Source organism: Pieris napi, chromosome 17, assembly GCF_905475465.1.
Source record: "Pieris napi chromosome 17, ilPieNapi1.2, whole genome shotgun sequence".
NCBI lineage: Eukaryota > Metazoa > Arthropoda > Insecta > Lepidoptera > Pieridae > Pieris > Pieris napi.
In genome coordinates, this window is record NC_062250.1 from 7,892,589 (window position 1) to 7,915,476 (window position 22,888).

A 22,888-nucleotide genomic window follows, 5' to 3' on the forward strand; every position below is an offset into this window, starting at 1 on the left:
CTTTTGAACTGATCAATCACGCTAATGTTACGAAGCTTAGACGGCAACCGATTAAACAATTGCACACCCTCATACCTAATAGATCTCTTTAAATAATTTGTGCGCGGCTTTGGCAAGATAAGCAAACTCGCTCGACGAGTATTGCGTGTAGTGGTGTATTTGATTTTATTAAATGATAAGTTACTATGTAGAGAGTTATTTAAAATTTTTTTAATAAGGATACAGGTGCTATAAACATATAGTTGTTTAATCGTCATAATTTTAGTTTCTTGGTAGATTTTATTAGTAGGTGTTAAAAAATTGTATCTGAATAGTGCTTTTATTAATTTATTTTGTAGTGTTTGTATTGTAGAAATTTTGTTTTTGCATGCTGTACCCCATATTTCAATTAGGTATATGAAATGTGGCTTGACTAAACAATTATAGATCAAATGACGTACAGATTGCGGAATGCATTTAGATATTGACCAAAATCTGCCTATAAGTGATTTTAGTTTGGTAATTATGTGTGATATATGAAAGTTCCATTTTAAATTTGTATCCATTCTAAGACCCAGATATTTCTCCCATTTTTTGTTATGGATTTCAACGTCTTGAACTTTAAGCGGTTGAAAGATAGGAATGAGTTTATTTGTTGCCTTGAATATTACATAAGATGTTTTTGAAATATTAATTGTTAGAAGATTTTGTTGAAACCAAGAAGATAGAACATTTAGGTCTGATTGAGCTTGAGCAACCATAGTCTGGATATTTGAACCAAAGTAAAATAAGCAGGTGTCATCAGCGTAGAGAGTGATTCGGCCGTGTAAACCGAGTTCGTGAATGTTGTTAATATATATTAAAAATAACAATGGACCTAATATAGATCCTTGTGGGACGCCGCATGTTATTGGTATTTCTGAACTTTGAGCATTACCTATTTTTACTATCTGGGTTCTGTTTGATAGATATGATTTGAATAATTTTAGTGCACGATCTTTTATTCCTATGCATTCTAATTTTTTAAGCAATAAGTTGTGGCTTACGGTGTCAAACGCTTTTTTCAGATCAATAAAGACACCCAGCACCATTTTCTTAGAGTCAATATTTTGTTTTATGTCGCTAACGAGATCGGCTGTGGCTGATAAAGTGCTGCTTTTTGATCTAAAACCATATTGACGTTTAAAAATGAAATTGTTAGTTTGCAAGTAAGTGTCAAGTCGTGAGTAAATAATCTTTTCTAATATTTTTGATATTGTAGGTAGAATAGATATTGGTCTGTAATTGCCGGGTTCGGTTTTGGGGCCAGATTTATGGATAGGAGCAACTCTGGCCTTTTTAAGAGAATCCGGAAATTCACCATTATGCAGCAGCTTATTAAAGCAGATCGAGAGATATTCAGAAATATGATCAACTACGCATTTTATTGTTTTAGTATTGATCCCATCTATTCCACTACTACAATTCGTGTTTAGTGTTTTTATTATATTAGTGATTTCAAGTGTTGTGCATGGATTAAAGTTAGATAGTTCAGAGTTAAGACTTTGAGGAAGTGCTAGTGTAAAATTAATGTGAAATTGTGTTGGTATTTCATTGGCTAGTTTTAGCCCTATGGTAGAAAAGTATGTATTAAAAGCAGCACAAATATCAGTTGTTTGAGTTAACTCTTTAGTGTCTATAATAAGTTTGGAAGGTGTGCAATCTTTATTTAGCTTGTTACTAGCCAATTTATTTATTAGACTCCACATTTTTTTAGGGTTTTTAGCGTGTTTAATAAATTCGTTGGAGAAGTAATTATCTTTAGTTTCCCTTATTTTCCTTTTGACCGTATCTCTTGTAGTAGTATATTGTGCTTGAACAACTATATTTGTAGGATCTTTTTTTAGTTCAGCCCATAATTGGTTTCTAAAGTGAATTGCACTAATGACTTCTCCACTTATCCAATCTTTCTGAGGTGGATTAAGTATCTTTTTCTTTACTTGTTTGCATTTCCTTACACAGTCCTTAATCGTATCTTCTAGTAAAGAATAATCAAGTGTTGCTACATCTAAATTGTAGGTCGTGAATAGTTTGTTAAATTTAGCATAGTCAATGGCTTCATATTCAGAGTATATTAACTGCGGGGCTTTGGATTTTTTTAACTCGATATAAAGTTTTTAGGATGTAATTAACTCACCCTACCTTAATCTGACGCGCTCGGGAATTTCTGATGGTCAATTTTTTTTTACTAAACTGATCCTGTCTCCTTCACGTGCGGCCTTATATATGGGCCTCATATTTTGTGGAGGTACTTAACCGGGTACAAGGTATCCCCCTATATATTAATCTGCCGCGCTTTAGTAAATCCCGAAATCCCCTCTTGGGCTCCCCTACCATTATATATAATCTTAACCAAAGTATAATTTGTAGAAAATTAAAACAAATTTAAAAAGTTTTTTTTAGTTTTTCTCTATTTGTAGACAAAATGATTTTTGTTTTAAACTACCTGCCCCCACGAACTTCGTTTTGCCTTTTGTAATAGCTACATGGCAACTCTGTTCTGTTCGCTTTTCCAGAATAAAACCTTAAACACTTTTATATATTTTTCTCTCCATAAAAACCTTACTCAGAGTTCAAAGAATATCTTTCAAGCCATCTTCAAAGTTTGCGCTTAGCAACATTGTGCGATTCTTTTTATTTATATAAATGTTAAATGTCGTTTGTGGCGCATAACCACTTTGCGAAACCAGAGACAACTCCAGCATTGTAAAATCCAATACGTTTTTTACAAAACATGGTCATATTAGCAGTAAGTCTCGACTCTAAGGCTGAATTTAGTGTCACGCCGACCGCACGCGCACCGTAGGCGCTGATGGTCGAGATATTTGAACTTCTAGGAAGCGTTTTTGAATGACGCGTAGCTATCAGCGCGCACGGTGGTCAGCGCCCATGGCTGCGCGGCCGTGCGCGTCGCGCGTCGGCGCCGCGTAGCTGTCAGCGCTGACGATCGCTAGAGCGCCTCTGCTTTCAGTGAGCGTTGTAGTGTCGACGTCGTCAGCGTGTACAGTTATGGCAAATCGCGAAGTGGATACAGGTCAAGTAAGGCGGTATGAGCGCTGACGGTGAGCGTGAGACTAAATTCAGCCTTAATCTTACCCGAAGAGACCTATTTAATTTAAACCTGGCTGGTACAACAAACAAAGGAATACCTTTTAATACAAATAATTTTTAATTTACATTCGCCTTAAATTCAAATGGACAACAATGTAGTCACTCTTATTAAAACCTTACCTTAGTTGAATTCAAAAACAAGGGTTTAAGAAAATTTGTTAGCTGCCAACAAATTTCATGATTTGAGTGGAAAAGTTATGTTTTCTTTGACGAAAATGAGCGAACTTCGATTGGAAACCACCGGAATTTGTACAATTCATCAAAATTCATCGAATACTTACTTTCTCTGAGAGCAGGTAAGGGTTGTCAGTATTAAATATTATAATGGCATTATTTATTTAACGATAAATATCGATTTTTAACACCGATTTACATGTTGGCCTAGTGGCTATATCCTGCGACTCCAAACTTCGAGGTTGCACGTTCAAGTCACGGCTGTGCACTCAGGACTTTCAGGAACGTAAGGCTGAACACAAACATGCCTATAAAACAAACACGAAACATATTTATAATAACCGCGGAAATCGGTAGAAATCACAAGGAGAATTTGGAGGATTTTCAATCAATTTGAAGCCGGCTTAGTAGCTTAGTAGATTAGCTTGGACTTAGGCGCGGGGGCTTGATGAAACAAACCCAAAAGGCTTCTTCTCTTTGAACTCGTTTATTTCTGCGCTCCTAAAAGTAACCTGGCACCCAGCGCGCTGACACTATTTTCATACTCAAATAGTAGTCTACAGGCATTTTCTTTAAAACTTTAATTTTTCTGCTATAAAACAAACAGTCACTACCAATGTACCCGTGCGGGGTTTGTCGGTGCTGTTCCGTTCTTTCTTTTTTCGTCCTCGTTTGAACTTAGCTCATAGACGCGCAACTTTAGAGTATAGGGGAAGATCGTTACCCTTCGTACGCGGGGCACATTCATACAGTCAAAATAAAACTTGAACGAAACAAAGTACAGTCTTGCTTTTGTGTGTGTGCATGTGTCGAGGTACCAACTATACATCAACGAAGTTTCGCGAAATTCGCACCGATGAGAGTGAAGTTACAGGCATGGACGTGTTTTCGCGCTCGGTAAGTAATTTTTTGATCAATGTTTTTGTCTCTTGTTACCATAGATAAAATAAGTTTTCGTGTAGAGTATTCTATCAGTAACTAGCAAAATATACTTAAGATACGTCTCCAATACTTTATTTATGATGTTTTCCTATTAATATTAAAAAAAGTTATATTTTGTTGTTATTCAGTTAGTGGGGTACATTCGGACAGCACTAGATGGGGCACATTTGAACGAATTGTACAACTAAATTTGTATGAAAATTTGTCGACGCGAACTGTAATTTTCATACAAATTAAGTTTTCGACTTTCTACATACACTACCGTTAAGGCATCTTGACTAAACCCTCTGATAGGTAAGATTGTGTTAGTGTGCTGCCCTGCGATTCTGTAACTCACTTCACGCACTCACACAGCGGTTTTCGCATCGGCGGTCTCTCTCAAATCAGTTGTGAAGCAGTCATTTTATGATTTGGCATTCTGAAAAGGTGGGAGCTTGTACTTTATTGTTTATCAGAATGCCAAATCATAAAATGACTGCTTCACGACTGATTTGAGAGAGACCGCCGATGCGAAAACCGCTGTGTGAGTTCGTGAAGTGAGTTACAGAATCGCAGGGCTGATTGCTAATTTTTGCATTAACTTTGTCCTGTGTTGCTATCATTGATATCGTCGATGTAAATATATGTTTATATACCTATTTTTTATTATCTTTATTAAGGTTGATTTTGATGCTTGTGAACTAGATGCTGTGAATAATTTATCAATCCATCAAATAGTAGTTCCTTCGAAGTCAGTTTTGACGCCAGAGGCATTTCGACCCTATCCGCATGTTGTAAGAAGTAATAAAACAAACAAAATGACGACGACGGCCAGGAAAACCACGAATTTATACTGCCACACCCGAAAATAACAAGTGCTAATCCACACCAAAGCGTAAAAAATGTGATTCTAAATTTAAGATACCTAACTAATTAAATTTTGTTTTACATAAGAAAAGCTATGTAATTTTTGTTCACTATAAGAAAAGTATTTTATTTTTGTTTAATAGAAGTTAAATCTTTATTTTTGTGTTTAATTTCATTGTGGACGTACGTATTCCAGATTTAGTTTAAATCATAATTATGGTTGAAACATTGGATGAAATCATTTGTAATTTTTTTATATGAATCTCAGATAGTTAGACTATAAATTTAAGCTATCAGGTGAGTGATTCATGGAAAAAGAAAAAATTAAAAAAATAAAATGTGAAAACCGTACGAAGGGTCCCCACCTTCCCCTATATGTTAACGTAAAATTGTAAACACCGTTAGATTGTAATCTATCTCGCGAGATTGTAAACTGTCGAAAGATTGTGAACCTCAACGAACTGAGAGCGAGATAGATTGCGAGATAGATTACAATCTAACGGTGTTTACAATTTTACGGTGACATATATATGGAGGAGCATGAATTCCTAATGTTGCTTTGAATTCTTGATTTACAAACTACTAAATTTTTCTATGACCAATCGTTTATTATTTAAATTTTATAAAGAATTAAATTATTATATTAATTGAATTAAATATATTAAGAATTATTATATAAATTTTACAACGTAATTTGGCTTTTGTGACTCATAAAACTAATAATATAATTAACAAAGAACTATGAAATGTTATCTGTTTTATTATTATTCTCTAATTGCATGTTTAGTTACATATAGTCTACAAAACCGTGAACGACGATCTCTTACAAATAAAGTTAAGTTCGGTGGCAGTTGTTGTAGATATGTTCAGATATATGTTAAATGAAACGCTTTGTTTGAAGCTGGGTAACAACTGACTTTAATCGTTTAAAATATGAGCTTATAACTAACATAAAATTATGTGTAGTGGGGTTGCGACGCTAACAAAAACTAACTAATTAGCTTATCTAAGGGTTCATAAATCTAAGTGACACTTCAATACAAGTACAGTCGACCTTTTTGGACATTATCGGAAACAAGAATGTTGTATTAAACACTAACCTCGTTATTCCTTGAAAGACCACTTTGGTCAGCTATTAAACATAAGAAATCGGTACATTATTAAAATTAAGAAATAGTATATTTCATTACGAGTGCGGAAAGCCTGTCATTGCAAAGAGTTCCGACAAATGTCTACCCGAGCCGAGGCGCAGCCGAAGGTGAGGGTTGACAGTCGGAACAAGTTGCAATGACGGTTCCGCACGTGTACTGAACGACTATTTTTAATACAGTTGCGAAAAAATTTAACAATTTAATAAAATATTAAAAACACAATAAACTCAACTAACTTATAATTTATTTCTTAAAAAAGTTATAATTCACATATACATTTAAATTGGTACAGTTTTTTTACGAACTGGGGAAGTTTTAGGTTGCATATTTACTGTTTGAGACAAACTATTATTAATTTCGTATGATTGTTCATGTATATTTAATACATAATATAACAAACTACTAAACTCGCAAAGAACATTTTTGGAAAATGGCGCCAACTGTAAAATAATATAAGCAGAGATTTTTTTTTCTTCACCCGTTCTGGGTAGGCAAAGGGAAAAGGGGCTGCCCATACAGCCAAGTCTTCAGTAGAATTTTTTTATTGATATGAAATTTAATAAGATGAAATGAAATGAAACCTAACTTAACTCATTGAATCAAATCATTAAATCTGATATTGAAACAAATTATTAGGTTCTTTTTTGAAATATTTGCATGAGTCATAAAAACTTCTATGATTTTTTTTAGTAAAAACTTCGTGGTTTGTTTTTTCTTTTTAATAGACATTAATTTGACAGTTGGGAAAGAAAACGCACTAGTTCGGAAAAGGTAAAGAAAAAGCACGAGTGTGTAATAGCCCACATCCCGAACGCTATACGTCCCTGCAATACGCCACTTTTTGAGCAACTGTATTAAAAAGAATGTTATTATTGTAGCGAGGAATATTGGCAACCCTATTCGGGGATGATATTCTTCTTCCTTGTACGAATGTTTCGGAGGAACTGAGAATAAATTTCGATACAAAGCCTGGTTTTGATACTCAATATTGTTCAAGGCGATTTAAACTATTATGTCGTAGTATTAACAACCAAGCTCCGAACTGCTTTTAAAAAGTAAGGCAAATTGTTTTATAATGAATTTATTTGATTCCGTCCTCTTGCGAAAATTAAAAAAAAATTACGAACGTATCTAAGATATTCGATCCGTCATACAAAAATATAGACAATACTGATCTAAGCAAAACCACGAGAGGTAATGGGCATTCCAAGTTGGAACAAGGCAAGTTTGTATATAAATCACCCCATCGGCGGCTTCCTACGCGAGAAATAGTTAAACTTCGACGATGTTTTATCGACTGTAAGAAATCGTTGGAACGTATCTGGAACCCGACAAAGATTGTTTATACGATTGCGATTACACTGTCGTACGATTTGTTTAGTGTTGTGCTTCTAACCTTACTGTGCGGCAGCTGTTTATAAACAATAAAACTGAACGAGCTCTATAAGCCGAGGCTAGAAAACGCTCGTACAACCTGTACCTATACTATTTTTGAAATTTATAAGGTTCCATAATTCAAGACAGCATATCGTTTATATTGGGTGTAGATTACAAACGGAGAAATTTATGACTTAGTTTCCTCACTCTTTGTCTATATCTTCTACTTCTTTCTTGAGTACACCTACAGTCCTTACTACAGTGTTTTAAACCAGTATGAATGAAGGATCTCCTTATAAATATTTGTAATTTTAGTTATTGTAATGTATTGTAATTATTAATTCTAAAGGTGGGAGCTTGTACTTTATTGTTTATCAGAATGCCAAATCATAAAATGACTGCTTCACGACTGATTTGAGAGAGACCGCCGATGCGAAAACCGCTGTGTGAGTTCGTGAAGTGAGTTACAGAATCGCAGGGCTGATTGCTAATTTTTGCATTAACTTTGTCCTGTGTTGCTATCATTGATATCGTCGATGTAAATATATGTTTATATACCTATTTTTTATTATCTTTATTAAGGTTGATTTTGATGCTTGTGAACTAGATGCTGTGAATAATTTATCAATCCATCAAATAGTAGTTCCTTCGAAGTCAGTTTTGACGCCAGAGGCATTTCGACCCTATCCGCATGTTGTAAGAAGTAATAAAACAAACAAAATGACGACGACGGCCAGGAAAACCACGAATTTATACTGCCACACCCGAAAATAACAAGTGCTAATCCACACCAAAGCGTAAAAAATGTGATTCTAAATTTAAGATACCTAACTAATTAAATTTTGTTTTACATAAGAAAAGCTATGTAATTTTTGTTCACTATAAGAAAAGTATTTTATTTTTGTTTAATAGAAGTTAAATCTTTATTTTTGTGTTTAATTTCATTGTGGACGTACGTATTCCAGATTTAGTTTAAATCATAATTATGGTTGAAACATTGGATGAAATCATTTGTAATTTTTTTATATGAATCTCAGATAGTTAGACTATAAATTTAAGCTATCAGGTGAGTGATTCATGGAAAAAGAAAAAATTAAAAAAATAAAATGTGAAAACCGTACGAAGGGTCCCCACCTTCCCCTATATGTTAACGTAAAATTGTAAACACCGTTAGATTGTAATCTATCTCGCGAGATTGTAAACTGTCGAAAGATTGTGAACCTCAACGAACTGAGAGCGAGATAGATTGCGAGATAGATTACAATCTAACGGTGTTTACAATTTTACGGTGACATATATATGGAGGAGCATGAATTCCTAATGTTGCTTTGAATTCTTGATTTACAAACTACTAAATTTTTCTATGACCAATCGTTTATTATTTAAATTTTATAAAGAATTAAATTATTATATTAATTGAATTAAATATATTAAGAATTATTATATAAATTTTACAACGTAATTTGGCTTTTGTGACTCATAAAACTAATAATATAATTAACAAAGAACTATGAAATGTTATCTGTTTTATTATTATTCTCTAATTGCATGTTTAGTTACATATAGTCTACAAAACCGTGAACGACGATCTCTTACAAATAAAGTTAAGTTCGGTGGCAGTTGTTGTAGATATGTTCAGATATATGTTAAATGAAACGCTTTGTTTGAAGCTGGGTAACAACTGACTTTAATCGTTTAAAATATGAGCTTATAACTAACATAAAATTATGTGTAGTGGGGTTGCGACGCTAACAAAAACTAACTAATTAGCTTATCTAAGGGTTCATAAATCTAAGTGACACTTCAATACAAGTACAGTCGACCTTTTTGGACATTATCGGAAACAAGAATGTTGTATTAAACACTAACCTCGTTATTCCTTGAAAGACCACTTTGGTCAGCTATTAAACATAAGAAATCGGTACATTATTAAAATTAAGAAATAGTATATTTCATTACGAGTGCGGAAAGCCTGTCATTGCAAAGAGTTCCGACAAATGTCTACCCGAGCCGAGGCGCAGCCGAAGGTGAGGGTTGACAGTCGGAACAAGTTGCAATGACGGTTCCGCACGTGTACTGAACGACTATTTTTAATACAGTTGCGAAAAAATTTAACAATTTAATAAAATATTAAAAACACAATAAACTCAACTAACTTATAATTTATTTCTTAAAAAAGTTATAATTCACATATACATTTAAATTGGTACAGTTTTTTTACGAACTGGGGAAGTTTTAGGTTGCATATTTACTGTTTGAGACAAACTATTATTAATTTCGTATGATTGTTCATGTATATTTAATACATAATATAACAAACTACTAAACTCGCAAAGAACATTTTTGGAAAATGGCGCCAACTGTAAAATAATATAAGCAGAGATTTTTTTTTCTTCACCCGTTCTGGGTAGGCAAAGGGAAAAGGGGCTGCCCATACAGCCAAGTCTTCAGTAGAATTTTTTTATTGATATGAAATTTAATAAGATGAAATGAAATGAAACCTAACTTAACTCATTGAATCAAATCATTAAATCTGATATTGAAACAAATTATTAGGTTCTTTTTTGAAATATTTGCATGAGTCATAAAAACTTCTATGATTTTTTTTAGTAAAAACTTCGTGGTTTGTTTTTTCTTTTTAATAGACATTAATTTGACAGTTGGGAAAGAAAACGCACTAGTTCGGAAAAGGTAAAGAAAAAGCACGAGTGTGTAATAGCCCACATCCCGAACGCTATACGTCCCTGCAATACGCCACTTTTTGAGCAACTGTATTAAAAAGAATGTTATTATTGTAGCGAGGAATATTGGCAACCCTATTCGGGGATGATATTCTTCTTCCTTGTACGAATGTTTCGGAGGAACTGAGAATAAATTTCGATACAAAGCCTGGTTTTGATACTCAATATTGTTCAAGGCGATTTAAACTATTATGTCGTAGTATTAACAACCAAGCTCCGAACTGCTTTTAAAAAGTAAGGCAAATTGTTTTATAATGAATTTATTTGATTCCGTCCTCTTGCGAAAATTAAAAAAAAATTACGAACGTATCTAAGATATTCGATCCGTCATACAAAAATATAGACAATACTGATCTAAGCAAAACCACGAGAGGTAATGGGCATTCCAAGTTGGAACAAGGCAAGTTTGTATATAAATCACCCCATCGGCGGCTTCCTACGCGAGAAATAGTTAAACTTCGACGATGTTTTATCGACTGTAAGAAATCGTTGGAACGTATCTGGAACCCGACAAAGATTGTTTATACGATTGCGATTACACTGTCGTACGATTTGTTTAGTGTTGTGCTTCTAACCTTACTGTGCGGCAGCTGTTTATAAACAATAAAACTGAACGAGCTCTATAAGCCGAGGCTAGAAAACGCTCGTACAACCTGTACCTATACTATTTTTGAAATTTATAAGGTTCCATAATTCAAGACAGCATATCGTTTATATTGGGTGTAGATTACAAACGGAGAAATTTATGACTTAGTTTCCTCACTCTTTGTCTATATCTTCTACTTCTTTCTTGAGTACACCTACAGTCCTTACTACAGTGTTTTAAACCAGTATGAATGAAGGATCTCCTTATAAATATTTGTAATTTTAGTTATTGTAATGTATTGTAATTATTAATTCATCTTCTTATTAATGTTACTAAATGTAATATTCTAGGATCGTATATAAAAAATGTTAATTTAATAAATGAATAAAACGATTAAATTTTTTACAAATCGATTGTGTAGGGAACAATACACTATTTATATCCAGTATAAATAGTGTAAAAATACATTTTTCATCCCTACTCTGAATCATTCTTAATTGTCTTTACACTTATTTCTCCACGATATCTGAATTTTGTTACAGTCTAAAATATAAAATTCAGAAATATCTTTTATGCCCATTCTATCGTGTAAACAATCTTTTTTAAACACCATACAGCCATTTACATATATATTTGTTTTCTTTGTTTTTGTCATGTTTTTGTAGTTGAGAATCATGTTGAAAGTTATTTTTTATTGACTCTTGGTTTTTTGAGAATAACATCGAAATTATTGCTTGGGGGAAGTCACGCACTGTTTACCAAACGCGTTGTTTATTTAGAAATTTCATGGAGATGGACATTGTGAAACATCTTAGGTACTTTGTTTAAAAATAATACATTCAAAATTTGTATACTATGTAGCTTTAATGTTGGCAGCATTAAGGACGCGCAGGAAAGGGTACATACAGAATACAAAACAGATATGCCTTTCCACAGAACTCATAATAATAAATATAATTCGATTTTCGATTTTTTTGGGTATTCGACCTACTTTTGTACACAAGAGACAAAACACAGAGTGAGGCATTTTGTGTACGCCTAGTTTTAATGGGTCTAATTTTGTATTAAAGAACGGCCGTTTACGTTGAATCATAGGAAATCTCACACACTCACTCACTTACTCCGCTGGCTCTACGACCAAAAATCTGAAACTATAAACTTTCAGCGTTCCCTGTCCTATGTACAGGTTCAACAGACTGGAGGAGGATCTGTTGCAACTTAAAGCCAGCAAATGACGGGAAGTGGCAGGGCACATCACAAATAAATAAAAAATAATGACGGCACTTTTGAGTTTTGCTTGTGGCGGCGTCCATGCGTCGGGTTGTCTGTCTCCCTAAAATATGGCGAGGGGGCCGATGGCTGGCCATGCGTCATACTCGTGAACGGGTGCTACTTGTGGTGACTGGTCGTACTTGAATTCGTGTATGCGGTGATGTTAGTTATTTCGACTATGTGTTTGCGTGTTGTTCCCACGAGAATGTAAGTGCGTTCTCCTATTTCACCATGCCTCCTGCTGATAGAGGACAAGTCTTTGTTTTCGAATTTATGTTATTATTATTAATTACTTAAGATGTCATGTGGAATATGGTGTAATGGTTGTAGCTCCTTACAAACGTTGTGTGAAAAAAAAGAGTGGCGGAGAATTTATTGCCAGTTCTTCTCTTCCGTTCTACGCCCTTGATTTGAGAACTGGCACTAAATGTAAAGTTAGATTATATACATTACATACATATACATTTCTTTTTTTTTGACGTTTATAAGTGTACATTGTGTTACCTATATGATTATTGCTTTTTAAGTACATAATCTTCTGTGGTCGTAATTACTATTAACAATATCAAGTTCACTGGAATGTTTTAGCCTACATTCTCGACTGTTAGTAATACTTGCTAATATAGGATCTTAAGGCGCGTGACTTCGCATAATTTAGCATAGTGTACTCAGCTTCGACTCTATGTTTACTTGTAAAATACTTACACCTAGCAAGTTAGACAGTGTGTCATTCTTGTGCTGACAACTGTTTCTATTAAATAGGTAGTCTACCTATCTTTATAGATATATAATTCTACTGTACGTGTGTATGTCACTGATCTCCTCTTAAACGGCTAGACCGATTTGAGTGATGTTTTTATATGCGCCCTGGATGGTTTAGATTTACAAATCAGCCAGGCAGATGGCGTTGCTGTCGGTACTTTCATTATTTGTTTAATCGCTTGAAATGTCATGCAGCAACGTCGGTCGGGTCCGATATTTTAACATAAGTACCTATTAATAATAATTATAAAAATAATCTAGTGGTGCCTTAGATTTCTGATTTTCTTTGATGTAATTTTTCATAATCAAAAAGTAGGTGATCAGCTATATAAAACAAGAAATACCAGGTTTCCATACTACGTTTGCGATGAATTGCGCCCACACAAAAACATATTTGTGCACAGCCTAATACTGAACGCAACAGTGTTGAGAATCGCATGCCTTACTTCAAAGCTATCATATCTATATTATTAGAGCAAACAACGATAATTCATGGTATATATGCATGCTCATTATTTTGCCGTCTACGCGGAATAGTTACAAGGTGACGTGCCATGCATGTCCCGTATCCGACCGACAAAATACTCTCGATGTTCCCGACAATAAACGATCGTGAAGATTATTTGTTTGCTTAGCACTCCTTGTTCGGTCTTAATATAAACAGTGAGCACACTCCAAGAACCGAATTTTGTTAGTTTTTTTTTAAATTTGTTAGTCAAACTAAGAATTTACCAATATATCAATTGTTGATCTGTTTCTGTCCTTTTAATCCAAAGTAAGTTTAAAAGGGTAATGAGATCTTTGATGAAAGGTTTGGGCATGTGTATCAGCGGGATTCCGTGCCTTTTTCCACTTAAGCGATAACCTTTCTATAAACCTTTGATGACATAAAATTCTCATAATACTGAATCAGTCTTATAACACTGTAAGCTAATAGTATGGATAAATTAGGGTTTATTTTAGGGTTTACAAATGTTTCAGTATATAGCTAATGCCTAGGTTTTAGGAATTATAGACACAAAAATATAGTTTTAGCGGTTTAATATAACCTTACACCTTTATAGTATTATTATAGATAGATTATAGATTAACCTAAATTCCTATTTATCTATTTTGTATTTTAATATTCCTAACTATGTATTTGCTATTTATGAATATACTATATTCGCGGATGGTTTAAAAAAAAACAAACCGAACCCATGTGACTTCTTCGATACAAAAAGTCGAAAGTCCACCGGGAGTTGTGTGCTGCGATATTGCGGGCTACTATATTGTGAGGAAGTTGCATGTGCTGCGCATTATCATGTCATATTCACACGTGTATCCATACACATTTCATATCAATATCCTTTTTCTAACATAAGTACATACGTGTTTGATTGTCCTCATTTAAACAAGTGTTATGTTTGAGAGCATAAATAAAATAAACAATTGAGAATATTTAAAGCTAAATCATTTAAATTACTAATACTAACGTCGATTATACTGTTTTGTTGGTTTTGCCTAAAAGTTGAGTGACGAGTCAGCACTATTTTGAAGCTCTGTAGACAGTGGAAAAGTTTGACAAAGTTTAATCGTAAAGCTGTCGACGTAAAAACAACTTTACTGCGTACTTTCTTTCGGGCCATTAACTGTTTAGGAATTATATTTTATTCATTTATTTGAAGGACAAATGAAGGATCAATACTGGCTATATAAAGGTTATATCAAGAAGCTTTTTAAGTCTAATCAGTATAGTTACTTCCAATAGCAACACCGATTCCGACGTTTTTCAAGACTGAAGTGCGGATCACAATTATTGTAAACGTGATTACTGAGTACAGATAAAAAATTAAATTCCTCTAACACCCACTTTTGTTCGTAGTGTCGTGTCGTTTGAACATCGGCTGTGCCAATGGATTTTCTTTGTGCGCTATTAATTATCGTACAGGTGTTAGACCCAGAAGTCGACCAATGCCTGCTAGTACTCATTACAAAGTTATACAAAATATAATAAGGGCTTACGGTTTTTATATATTTTTATTACATTTATGTGATTATTAGATTTTTATGTAAAATAAACAAATATGTTCTTGTTACTCGCAATGTTGGCGGAAGGTTTTAATTGTATTATTCCTTTATTTTCAAGCTTGAGATCTGTTGGTACAATGCTTTCAACCTTTTTAGCAATGATTCTACATTGTCTTTGTATATATAAAAAGAAAGATTTTTGACAATTATTACATTCGGAGTAAAAAGATTCACTTTTCTAGACAGTTAATTTTTACCTAAACATATAATTAGTTAATTCTAACAAGATCGCCTAGTGTTTACCGTGATTTTATACCCCACTTATAAATTATATCTAAGAAAAACATAATATATTTTCCTATACAAACTCTTATTATATATATATATACGCGTAATTAAAACTTCTAGTACGGTAGAGGAGAACATTGTATTCTAGAACATCAATACAACTTGTATCTAGTTTCAAGAGAGAACAATGTCTATGACACATATTTGACAGCGTGATTGTGATTTCAGATATCATATCATATATGTATATATATACCTTATACCTTAGACTTAAAAGCAAAGGCAGGCAAAGAAGGCTCCCCTACCTGCGAATATTATTTCTAACAACATTACAAAATTTTCATAAAACGTGAGAAGCTAACAGTGACACAAATACAAATTTTAAGTTTAAACATAGTTTAAAATGTATATTACCCAAAACTATTTTTATAAGTTGGACCAAGGCATCTTTGGAAGTATTCCAAGAAATGCTACCAGAGGTTAAGCGTATATAAAATGGCTGTGTACTTAACTGATTGCGACTTGTATTGCTAACATGATAAAATGCTTCACTTCTTCCTTATTTTTGAATTTTACTACAATAAATAGTGTGTTTACACAGCAGAAAGTGTTGAAAATAACAGATACAGACACAGATAAGTAGGTAATCAGCCTACTGTCTGACACATGTCATCGATTTTTGGATTTAATATATGCCGGTTTGCTCACGATGTTTTTCTTCACCGTACGAATGAGTTAGATGCGCACACTGAAAGTTTTTTGGTGCACAGCCAGGGATCGAAGCTGCGACCACTGGAGCCACTAGACCAACACTTCTAAAAGTGCTGAACTGTGTATTTCCTATTTTTTATGCTAAGAAACACATCATAAACAAGAGATCTTATAGGTTACCTTTAAGTGATGTATCTAAGTGATACGATATACAATCTCCACACAATAATAATTAAAAAGAGATAAATAGAACACTTTTAAGAAAACATTTAAAAAAAAAACTTTAATTGCTTTGCTAAAATTCTCTTCCTTGATCTGGAATCAAGAAACTCGACAATCTTTAGTGTGTACTGTAGGTCATTCACAGTTATCATCTGGATCTTTTACAAAACTATTTACACGAACAATAATGTATAGTTTAAGGTTTAGGTATTTCATTTATAATGAATACATTCCTTTAAGATGATGTTATTATGAATTAATTTCCTTATTTTAAATGGCGAAGTAAAATGGCTAATTAACTACATATGTATAACATAAACATATATACTAGTAGCGTTGGTTAATTAGAAAACCTAAACAATGTTGTTACGAGCAAAAGACCTCGTTGTTACTTCTTTGTGTTAAAAAAAATAACAATGAATAGGTACTTTCCAAAACAATTATTAGAATAAATTTAGTTTCCACCGACTCGTTGTAGATCCACATATTCGTAAACATAATTGACATACCTATTAGATAAAAAAATCTATTAAAGCAAAAGAAACAAAAAAAAACTAATTTCGGGTCCATTTAAGCGAACTAGTTACTTTCTAGCGCACAAAGGCAGATACAAAATTACGCAATCTTTGCACAATAACTGAGCTTTTAGTCACAAAGCCTACTTTGAAACAATGAGAGTAGAAAATTTGCAGCTATCATGTGCTCCAGTACTTTACGACAAATATGAAAGAGTTCTTTGAAGAAAAGTATCGCGATAGGAAGACGTCGCAAATGTTCACGCCTTGACTAAAGAGCCGTCTAGTGCAACATATTACAATTTAGAGCGGCAATATAAAATACATTTACAACACTTTTGTATGCAATATTGCTTACGCGATGTAAAGTAGTTATGTCACAAACTAAACGTGGAATTAGTTAGCCTAAAGATATGTTCATTAACATGTAAACTTGACCGAAGGTATGGTATTCAAAAATTCACTTTGACGTCTGCCGTTCCACAACTGAGCGTTTTTCAAGGCAGTTTTCGCCGCGCACCACAACTATGTGGAACCAGCTGCCCACTGAAGTATTTCCGAACCAATTCGACTTAGGGTCCTTCAAGAAAAGAGCGTACTAATTTTTAAAAGGCCGATGACGCACTCGCGATCCCTCTGGCATTGAGAGTGTCCATGGGCTGCGGTATCACTTAACATCACGTGAGCCTCCTGCCCGTTTGACTCCTGTTCTATAAAAAAAGTAAGTGAACGCATAATATGTATTCTTATTTCTAGTTAATTTTTCACACAAGCTCCATAATATATGTTTCGGTTAAGTAGGCACCACTTTACGGTTTTGAATGAATTTGACTAAAATATTATTTAATTAAAGACAATAAAATGGCAGCTAAGCAAAAGCGCTATTGCTCCGACATATTATTATTATAATGTTTTCATAAAACCAAATACCTTAAATCTGTTTGCAAAAGGAAGGCTTTTAAAGCGTAGCTATAAACTATATTAAATCCTGAGCAGAAGCCCGAAAACTGTATCGCTTTCGCTCCAACATCTGTGTAACAAAAAATATCTTTACAAGCCGTTTTTTTCTTTACAGAAAATTATTTGTATCCCTTCCTTTCCGCTAGTGAGCAGTGACCTCAGTGATTTTCTCGCTTGGCACATATGCAAAAGTATTAAAGGCACAGTCTAATGAAACAAGAACAATTCTATAGAAGGGAGTTGTTACAAAAAACGTTTCCTTTGTTGTATTTATAGGCTTTTGTTGTCTATGCACAAACATAAACTACGATACAAGTCTGCTTCCGGCTGCTAGGTAACTTAACCAGCGTTAAGCTAAGCTATTGCTAGCTTAAAGTATTATCCGAAATGTAAAGTTGTACTGAATGTTATATAAACTTAAAGAAAAAGCGATTTACATTAAATACTTTACTGCTTTGCGAGTGCTTTTCATCAATTGTGGTCAGAAAAAGACGATAGAAGTCAAAAAAGTCAAAATCATTTATTCATAGGTAACACAATGTACACTTATGAACGTCAACAAAGAAATATATTTTACATTTACAGCCAGTTCTCAAATCAAGGGCGTAGAACGGAAAAGAAGAATTGGCAATAACCTCCGCTACTTTTGTTTTTTTTTTGAAGGAGGTCATTTGGCAATCAAAGTTCTTGTAAAAAGAGAATGATTAAGTAAATAATAAAATCTTGTTTTTATCAATGGAAGTTGTTTAGTTACAATAAGTAAATAGGGTTATGTTATAGTATCTTTATTTCTGCTACAATTTAAAAAAAAATACACAGACACATTATATACATGATTTATTTGTACCGGCAGTTATACAACATAACAAAATAATAGAATACAAGTAAACTAAATAAATGAATGATATAATTACAACAATTTGAAAAATTACACTTAAATCTACAGTCGGATATAAAGCACGCCAAATGTCTCTTAAGAGATATTTTTCTTTGTTATATTTCTCTCGACACTTTTTAATTACAGGCATTGAATGAATAAATACGTTATCAATAGATATAGAATATTAGTCAATAAAAGCTGTATTTTTTATCTGTATTAGGTACATCTTTTCAAACAATTTGAGTCACGACTATTTTGTTCTTAATTTAAACGAAATTACAAACCTATCTTTAAGTGGAGAACAATGTTAATGCAATGCCGCGAGCGTTAACTACACAATGTAACTAGGCCCTTGAGAATATGATTGCGTCTTCGAGCTCCTTTAGCAGCGGTTTCTTTAACAATACCCGTTTTCTTGCAACGATTTTATAAAGAACAAGTTACTGATAACATAATAGGAAACTTCGATATTCAATTTCCGGATATAAAACAAGCTTGTGAACACTTTGTGGTGTTTTAATTTTTTTTAAAGAACGGAAGGCAAACGAGCAGGAGGCTAGAAGGCGAGTGCGTTGCCGGTTTTTGAATAATTGTTACGCCCTTTTCTCGAAGGACCCTAGGTCAAATTAGTTCAGTTGTGGAATTTACACATTAAACTAACAATTATTTGAATTTAGAATGTCAAAAGATTTCAAAATTCCAAATTTGAATTTGTCATTTTATTTATTATAGGTATTTAAAATAAAAAAAATAGAACGGATACTTGTGGATAATGAAAAGATATTGAATTGGATTTCTTAAGTCTTGTAGCTATTCACTATTAAGTCCATGACTAATCAATGAAATTTTTACTATATAATTCAACAGCAATGTTTGAACTTTAAAACCCCGTGTCACGTACTCAGCATATTATTAAGGTCATTTCAGACGACTTGCTAAATATTAGACGGCAGTTATATATGTTTATTTTCACAGAAAGTATAGGTGTTTATGTTATGATAGTTTTGTGTCGTATTATATATGGTCTGTGACATTTTTAAAAATAAACATTTACGGATCCAGAAAGCTTAGAATTAAAAATTCATGTGATAATCCAACGTTTTATTAGTCTATTAACCAAATCAGTCGGTACATGTTTAATTATTGTTTTATTAACGGATTATGTTTATCTTATTCTAAAATTTTATCAAAGTAATCTTATTTCAATACCCACCTCCCATCTAGAATATTTCTTCGCATGTAACGTTCTGAAACAAGACTTGGTGATAAATCGCACATAAAAAAATAATGTTTTTGGGATTCGTGAGTCGTTCACATTGTCTCGTTTCAGAATCTCATCGTTAATCATAGACAAAAGTCTCATTTTACTGTTACTGAGGAATGTATATGTAAGTCCAGAATCTAGCCAAATATTTCTCTGCGTACGGGTCCTTGATCATTATGAACCTGAGATACTCGCGGTGTTTCGTATGAGCAAATGCATTAATTTACGTTTTGTCTTCTAACGGTCTCCGGCCAGCAGCCGCCATCTTGTGCACTCTTGTCAATGTCAAGTCATTAACAGAAAACAAATTAGACAGCGCTTTATGACATCCTAAAATCCGAACCTTAAAGTATATACACGAACGAACTCACCTCACCAGAATCTTGCTTACGTGCTGATTATTAGTACGAAATATGAAACCGTCTGAAGTGTCTTTAATTCTCTCTGAGCTTATAATATGTGCAAACAACTATTTGTAGTGGAAATTGAGACGCTACCCTCGCCCTATATAATAACGTAAATAAACCCCACTTACATTCAGCTTTACACTATAATCATTATCTTAACCGATATTATGTTTACTGTAGTAAGATAATATACATATATACATAAACTCGCTTTCATTAGTTATCTCAAACAGAAATTAATATATTAATTTCATAGGGCTAGCTTCAGCGTGCGACTCTCATCCCAGACGTCGAAGGTTTGATCTTCGACTGTACACCAACGAACTTTCTATTGTAAAGTATTTAATGTATTTTAATTTACAGTTAATATTACCATAAATCTGTCACTAATATTGTATGGAGGAAAGATTTAATTTTTCATTCCAATTGAATAGGCTCCAAAACTACAGAATAATTTGAAACATTATTTCACCATTCGAATCCTTCCTTATCCTTGAATAACATAGACTATAGAATAGTTTCAAAAAAGTAAGATATTTGTATGAAAACATTTAAAATATCAATAAAAATGCCTATAGTCCTTTTCATGAAAGAAGTCCCCCAGACGCGGCGCTGCAATCGCATAATGTAATGTTGCCATTTATGAGTAAAAAATTTACCAATTTTATTTACATTTAGCAAATGTAATTTATCAAAATATAATATTATTTGCTGCATACTTCGATGAAACAATATTTCTGTTATGTAAAAAGTATATTTTTATTTACTTATATTAGCGGTGTTCCAACTACTTACAGGGAAAAGATGAGAAAATAGGGTAAAGAAAAGCGATACAATTTTTTATTCAGTTTTATTGCATAATTGTTGGGTTACAATTTTTTTCGAAGTACTCGCCGCTATTATACCTTCGTTTGTAATTTTTGTTACAGATTTCTCTGACACACCTGCAATTAAATTATGAACAATTAAAAATAATAGTAACTTTAAGTTTATAATGCTTATGTAATATGTAATATATGTTTTAATTTCAGTTACCTAGTTTCATCACGTTATGTATTTATTCAATTTTGTCGCAAAAACGAATTTATATCATAAAAGTCCCATCAATACAGCAAAAAATTATTAAATGGCAACTCTAAAAAGTACCTGTTATGGCGGCAACTCTCTTCCGAACATTGTTTAATGGTATTAAAACACCTTGATTCTTATGTTCCGCTTCACAGAACTCTTTCACCTTTAATATCATTTCTCGAGCCGAACTTTTTACAACTTTTGGCATAGTAATCAATCTTTAAAATGCACTAAGCTAGTTAAAAATTCACAAAAATCTACCACAACAAACGAACTTGTTAACATCGACGAATGACAACATTGCCGACGTGTCAAATTTAGTTCCAAAAATCACCGCGGGACTTCTTTCATGAAAAGCACTATACATTGCAAACGTTGCGGAAACTATTGACAATAGAGCAAAGTGATGTACAACAGTGTTATAAAAGACATACTTAATAAAATCCACAAAAAATAGGACTATACTATAGGTCTAACTATTATATACCGAAACCCCGACTCGGAATAGAAAACAAATGAAGATTACATTAGGTTTAAACATATGAGATTCTAAAAAAAGTAAAAAAATAAAATAAAATTTAATTTCCCGTCTTAAGTATACAATTAACAAACAGCCAAAAGTTTTATGTGATTTATTTAATTATAAAGCTAATCACATTTATAATTAAATAAATCACCTAAAATTAACTGAAGAAGGGATACCGGCACAATTTTCACTTTGATCTTTAAAAGTCTGTAATATTTAACTCAATTTGTGCGGTCTGAATGCGTAATGAGCAGCTAAAGGAGCAAAACGAATAAAAAACCACAGTTGCTGAATAAAGTTTTTTTTCCTTGTTTAGGAAGTGCACTGATTATATTCCACTTTCATCCTCTGGTGCATAAATATTTCAGGAATCTATATAAACTCTTTAGTTCTAAATTTGAATAGTTATTTCCAATGATTTTTTTTTAAATCAGCCAGGAAAAAAAACTTTTATTACCTGTGATTTTTAAAAAACTTTTTTTTACTGTTTCTTTTTTATGGAATGGCTTACAACATTTTTACCGCCCTTTATCTTTATGCCATTTTCATAATAAATAAAATAATTCTATGCACGCAAATATGCAATTGTCTTTTGGCTCTGGATTTTAATTGTAATTAAATATTAACCAGAAACAAAATGCCAGCTCTTGGAGCAAGCGGTTAGAGAGAACTGACGGTGTCTTCATACATTTGGCTAACCTCTTGCCTTCTGGCCCGCTTCCAAAATAATTAAGCGTCCTACTTTATTGCCACTATAAAGCAAATAAGGATTATTATTAAAAGAGACTAAAACACTTCACTCTTAAATACTTATGTAGTTTTAGAGTTGAAATTATTTTTATGGCCATAATTTTCAGTGTGGAAGAGATTCTGATACGAGACTTAACGCTTAGTGTACGTCAAAATCCGATACTTTGCACTCATACAAATTAAGTATTATACAAACAAAGTTATAGTAAAAATACTGACATTTAAAATTATTTTATATAATATTTATCACCCCGTCGTAACAGAATTATCTATTTTATCGCAATATTTTCCCTCAAAGCCTTGA

General features: G+C 33.0%; 1 long non-coding RNA gene across 1 annotated transcript; it reads left to right on the forward strand.

Moving 5' to 3' along the window:
* The first annotated feature begins 4,016 nt into the window (after window positions 1–4,016).
* On the forward strand, window positions 4,017–4,441 carry LOC125057965. Its single transcript, XR_007118293.1, has 2 exons — window positions 4,017–4,200; window positions 4,374–4,441. It is a non-coding gene; the product is annotated as an uncharacterized LOC125057965 (long non-coding RNA).
* The last annotated feature ends 18,447 nt before the right edge of the window (window positions 4,442–22,888 follow it).